Source organism: Galendromus occidentalis, unplaced genomic scaffold (assembly GCF_000255335.2).
Source record: "Galendromus occidentalis unplaced genomic scaffold, Mocc_1.1 scf7180000076583, whole genome shotgun sequence".
In the NCBI taxonomy this organism is placed as follows: domain Eukaryota; kingdom Metazoa; phylum Arthropoda; class Arachnida; order Mesostigmata; family Phytoseiidae; genus Galendromus; species Galendromus occidentalis.
The window spans coordinates 101,735-107,445 of record NW_003804572.1 but is presented as its reverse complement, the minus strand read 5'-3'; the positions used below and the strand labels follow the sequence as shown (position 1 = coordinate 107,445).

At 48.5% G+C, this 5,711-nt stretch overlaps 1 pseudogene; it reads left to right on the top strand.

Moving 5' to 3' along the window:
- Positions 1 to 260: 260 nt before the first annotated feature.
- LOC114828630 (uncharacterized) lies at positions 261 to 5,143 on the top strand (annotated as a pseudogene).
- The last annotated feature ends 568 nt before the right edge of the window (positions 5,144 to 5,711 follow it).

Sequence of the window (5,711 nt, the reverse complement as noted above, 5' to 3'; positions counted from 1 at the left end):
GATGATCTGCTGTAGATCATCGGGTTCCTGCTCGTCTATACTTTCCGAGGCATCCTGATACTCCTGTCTGTCTTGAGTCTTCTTAGCCATTTCCGCACTTGAAGAATATGTAGAAAATGTCGACTGCGCCAACTGTAGGTTCTTGGTATGACTAAGCGGAGGAAGGTAACGACACGTTGACTATCAGGATAGAAGTGAAGGCAGCGCAAGATGGCCGCTCTTTTATTATCGAGGAATTAGATAACGAAGACCCAACATAAATGAAAGGAAAAGGTGTGAACTGGCTAACCAAGTTGTTCAACCGAATCCCCAATGGCGACGAAGCCGTCCGCACAGATTGGAGAGACGGCAGAGATCACTACTTGAGAAGCCAAACTCGAAGAAAGGGGTACTCGAATTATATGGACCCATAAAGATATCGACCGTCCTATATCGGTTGTTCACGAAAATTATTGCGGCAAGAATATCCGAATGGATGGAGGAAGAGGAAGTCCTGGGAGAAATGCAAAACGGGTTTAGACGAGATCGACGAGGGGAGGACAATCTATTCATCCTAACCTCGGCGATCGAGCTAACGAGGAAAGAGGACAAGGGCCTGATCACATGTTTCCTAGATTACACCAAAGCATACGATAGGATATCCAGGGATTCTCTATGGGATACACTGGAGGAGCTCGGGATGGACGAGAGATGGATACAGCTGCTCAAAACTGTATTGACTGACAATAGTGTAGGGCTGGAAATTGGGGGAAGGAGATCCTCGAGGATAAGCACTGAAATAGGCCTCCCACAAGGGTGTCCTCTGTCACTGATTCTATTCGCACTATACATAGCTGAACTGGAAACCAGACTGATGTGGGCGAACTGCTGACAAATATATCAGACGACGGATCCACAACCCATAGAATACTAGGACTGCTATATGCCGACGACCTCGTATTGATGGCTCACTCATACGAAGAAATGAGTAGGATGTTAGCGATTGTAACGGAGCTGGGTAGCGAAAAGAGTCAACAGTTTAATCCGGCGAAGAGCGCTATGGTGATATTCATCACCAGTCGGCTCGGAGAACCAAGAGAAATGATCATACAAGGAAAACATATAGAGTTCCAGGAGGACTATAAATACTTAGGGATCACCATATGCAACGCCCAGAATTACCTCCTTATACAGGAACAAATATGGAAGAAGGAGGCACACAATGTCTCACGAAGACTCCATGCTCAGGTATTGTGGACATTCAACAGATTCGAGATCACACGAATCCAATGGATGGCCACGGGTGTACCTAGGCTGACATATGCGAACGCTGTGCTAGCACCGAGAGCATCTAAGCAAATCGCAGCCCTGTTCGATAGAGCTCAGGTAGCCGCGGGGAAATGGGCGATGGGAATAACTGGACACAAAGTGGCGTCAGACTTCGTGCTTAGCGAACTTGGGTGGTCCACATTCGAAGCCCGAGAAGCACAAAGTAAAATTCGATATTTTGCAGGGATCAGTGCAATGGACTCATCACGATGGCCCAGAATGGTTCTATCGATGATGGCTGCTGTCAACATACACTCGGAAGCCATAAAGAGACTCAATTTCCTGAAAACAAGATTCGGCTGCTCGGACATCCCCCTTGAATATCGGGGAGATAAAAGCGCGAAGATCACGCTTTCCAATGATACGGTGAAGAAACGTATCAAAGAGAGGCTGAGCGAGACTTGGTTGGAATCGATGAGATCCAAATCAAGCCTGGAGTTCTACAGAGAATGGAAGGAGAGAGGCATGACTGCACGCGGCTTGTATACAAACGGCCGGGGCAGCGCACGGTTGGCATTGGCCCGTGCGGGAATGCTACCTACGCGAGCCCACCGCACGAAATGCGAATCCACTGACCCACATTATACAAGATGCGGCGGTCAAATAGAAACCATACCACACATAATACTGAAATGTGGCTCGCATCACCACGAAACGGAAGTGCTCGCCAGGAGACTGGGCTTCACTGGAGTGGGTGATGAAGGGGAACGGGAGGAAACGGAGAAAAACTTTTGCTGGACAGAATGGCCAAGTCGGGAATCCACGGCAAGACGATCGTATGGTGTCGGAGTTTCTTGGCCGAACGAACTTTCAGCGTAAAAGTCGACGGCTATCTCTTTGCCCCTCGAACGGCAACATCAGGCGTCCCTCAAAGAGGCGTACTCTCCCCTCTCCTCTACACAATATTCGTCCTTGACATCAAACGGTACCTCCCTCCTTCCATTCGCTACCTCGTCTACGCCGACGACTTGAAAATTCACGGTCCCGCGCATGACGAACGCGACCACTCAGCTCTACAGACTCCTCATCCGATGATGTCAAGAGCACTTTCTGCGCCCAGAAATCATAGCGTTTTGAGTCGGCGGGAAGGTTCTCAGCGGCTGCAAGCTGGCATTGAAGGGCCGCGACAAGAGCCGTGAATTTTCCGTTTTTCCAAGATGCCGTGAATTTCTATTTAGTCCTCTCCGAAATTTTCCCCCACCTCTGGGCATTGTTCTCATGAAAGAATACTCATTCATCAATTTGGAGGGGATTCGAAGATCTAGGTTAGGATATTTGTGGCATTGCACATTCTCATGTAAGACAGGATCCGACTCGGTCACAGAATGGAGAGGATCATTTGCGGTAGCAAACGGCCGCCCTTGAATGGAGGCGTGGAGACTTCCTCCTAGATACGGTTCTTATCTTTACCCCATTCTTACGGACGCTCTTACGCGTCGTCACAAACGTATCTGCCCAGAGTGCATGTTGTATACATATTACTCGAACAAGATGAATTCACGCCTCAGGCGAGAACAGCGACGTGAGGGCAGCAGCAGGGAAAGCAGCGGGAACGGTGGCACCGATGCACGATATATAAATTAGGTGCAGCATGAATATCAGCCAGCATCACACCCGATGTCAGTCCGCCCGTCGCTGCTCACAATCCTCGCAAAAAACGCGGAAAGCACGCGGCCATTTGAGGCATCGAGTTGGATAGATCCACTGTAAAGCAAACAACATTCTCGCAAGTATGGCAAACGAGAGGGCAATCGTCCTCGCTCCCCGACGATGTCAGCGCATAGCAAATCGAATTTGGTCTTGCGCTTGGGTCATCATTGGAGTCAACTCTTTCACGTAGAGAGAGAGATCTCTGAAAGGGTGCTCTCGATTACCTACATGTGAAAAACTCTCTCTACCCCGAAACTCTAGCTTGATGCAGCGATCGGCGATCGGGGTTCAACGCTGAGATGGCATTTGATTCGATTTTAATTGCGCCGGGCTACCGTCTAGAATTGAACCCTGCTGCCTCCACGAATGAGGTTGCTCTAATCAGAGCGCTCTCTCCGTATCTATGGCTGCCCTGGGCGATACATTCTGACGGGTTCATTGATGTCGAAATCCTCGCTTTCCAAAATACTAGATAATGAACCCTCCCCATAATTCTTCTGAAATTCTGCGAATCTCGGAGACTATCGGCGTCGGGAGCCAAATTGCATCGCAGAGATCCTCCCCATCGGCCCTTCCCACCTTCAGCTATGAAAGAAACTCTGGGATATTTAAAGAAGAAGTCCCGTGTTGTATGCGATACTACGCTGTCTTCTTCAGCTCTACCCGATCGCTGCTGAGGAAAATGTGAGTGAGCGACGAGCCTCACTTCTTTCCATCTTAATCGGATGAGTGCTCGGCGCAGCTGCCGAGAGTTGGCAGCTCACATTCTGGGGTTGTTCTCTTCTCTATGGGTCTGACAACTTGGCCGAGTCTCGACGACATCGGCATGATCCCGTTCCAAAACGAAACATTTCGATCGTTATGCTGAAGGATAGGCATCGAGGATGCGCTTCATCATTCCGAATCATTGCTCCCCCAAAAGGAAGTCCATGCATGCCAGTGGTAACATCTGATCTCTCTTTCCAGGATTCGCGTAGCAGTACTTATGACTCTGCTTGCGTCAACTTCACTAGCGGGAAGTGAAATAACTTGTCCCAGCTCAGAGCCCTTGAGGCACCTCGATTGTAGTTGCTCTGAGGACTACGGCATCACGGTTAAATGTTACGCTACTTACTGGGAATCAGCAACACCTGGGAAAATCGCTGCGCTTCTTAAAGATGTGAATATCACCGTAAGTACAGATCCCGATTTGACTTTTTCAGAGACAAATTACGTCTCATATCAAGTGCTCTCGCCAGTTATCTCCAAAAAGCACCAAACGAACGATTTCGGGCTACTACTGGCCCGATACTCGACTTTTTTCGAACTTCAATGAGGAAAATCAATGGGATCTTGAATCTTGACCAACATCGAACCTCCGACTTCGCAGAGCTTCGAGATAGTCGGACAGCTGAAAATAGAAAAAAAGAAAGAGGTAAGAGTTCTTGACATAATGACACCCTAGCTCGCCGCGGACACAATCAGATTTTGATCGCTGAATCTTCCTCTCGCAGACATTCGTTCCTCGGATTGTCGGCACACTGAAATCCCACCTGATCGGACAATCGGAAGGCGTGGGCAAAACTTTCTTCTCCCCTTTCTGCAATCTCACAATACAGCGATTCATGCTCTCTGCTTTCAAATACGATGGCGCTCCCCCTGAATGCCCATTCGTTGACTGGGTTTTCAGAGTCTGCGAAATGGACCTCTCAGCTTATCTCTCCGCCATTAGGTAAGTGACTCATCCAGGTCCTCAAGTTATCCGGAACTATACTCTAGTCGAGTACTCAATACTCCCGGGCATTGTATAGTTCTAACGGAGCGTCGGTGAGGGAAGATTTGAGCGCCGGAATCTCCCAGCCCTCGCAGATCTTTGCTTCCAGGATACACTCGTGGCGTGAGTATTGCGCTCAAATGACGCTCCCATTTGAGCGTACTCTGCGCGCTGAAGAGACCTCAGTTTACACCCAATCCATATTCTTCAGGATCGAATGTAGATTGTGGCGAGAAGGAATCCCGAGAGGATTTCACTCGGGTTGTGATTTCCTTACTCGGTGCCCCTCCTGATTGGAGAAACTAAGCCCCTCTATTTTTCATCAGCTCATCAGTGACGACTCTAAAAATCGACGTTTGTGAGAATTTTGACTGTAAGATTCAGCTGTTTCCTCTGAATTTATACCACAGACTGTCATTACTGAGCGTCTGAATCCACGCTCATAAGATCAAAACATACAGCACCTTTCCCGAGTTGGTTGCATCATTGTCCGGACTGTTTTCCAGTTGGGAGCCTCCGAAATCTGAAGAAATTAAAATCCCTGACAATCGTCTACACAAAAATGACGGAGCTCACCGCAAGGATTCTCCCGCTGCAAGCAGTCGAACTTGAAGAGCTGAGAATAATCTTTAGCGGTATCAGAAGCGTCAGCCCTGATTTATTGACGAGTCTGCCGAAATTGAAGAAATTAGATCTCTCGCATAACAGAATCGAATACTTTCCCGAAGAGGCACTGGGGGATCGACCGATGAAACTGTCGCTTGTGGGTAAGTACCACATCAACGGATCTTATAGAAATTTCGGCCCTCGTTCAAGTTTCTTTGCATTAACTCACCCACTGCGCTGCTGAGGAAAGGAAACGCATGAGTCTCACGACCGGAGTTTTTCCCCAGGCAATCCTCTCGATTGCCAAAGGATGGATTGGCTGAGGAAACGAATTGCGACGAAATCGATCGAGTTGTTGGATGAGGAGCGTGTTTTTTGTAAGCCTCGAAGCTTC